The 317-nt window shown below is 55.2% G+C and overlaps 1 protein-coding gene across 1 annotated transcript in view; it reads left to right on the top strand.

Moving 5' to 3' along the window:
• The window catches only part of LOC107551716 (F-box only protein 41), a 50,176-nt gene that overhangs the window by 46,125 nt on the left and 3,734 nt on the right, over positions 1-317 (top strand). The window lies entirely within an intron of this gene.

The following is a 317-nucleotide window of genomic DNA, read 5'->3' as shown; positions in this document are numbered from 1 at the left end:
GGGGCGCTAGTGAAGGCTCTCTTGAGGGCGGAGAAAGCTTTTAGGGCCGCGGGGGTCCAGGACAGAGACTTGGGTTTCCCTCGGAGTAGGTTAGTGAGGGGGCTGGTGATCAGGCTGTAGTCGAGGATGAAGCGACGGTAGAAGTTGGCAAATCCGAGGAATCGTTGGAGCTCTTTGATAGCAGTGGGTTCTGGCCAGGAGGTTATGGCTTCCACCTTCCCCTCGTCCATCTGGATCCCGGTACGATCAATGTTATATCCCAGGAATTGTACCGTGGGTTGGTGGAAGGTGCACTTTTCAGCCTTGAGGAATAGGTG

The sequence above is a fragment of the Sinocyclocheilus grahami genome, unplaced genomic scaffold (genome assembly GCF_001515645.1).
Source record: "Sinocyclocheilus grahami isolate Dianchi unplaced genomic scaffold, SAMN03320097.WGS_v1.1 scaffold17.1, whole genome shotgun sequence".
In the NCBI taxonomy this organism is placed as follows: Eukaryota; Metazoa; Chordata; class Actinopteri; order Cypriniformes; family Cyprinidae; genus Sinocyclocheilus; species Sinocyclocheilus grahami.
Note: the sequence above shows the minus strand (reverse complement) of the source record. Positions and strands in the feature narration are given on the sequence as shown.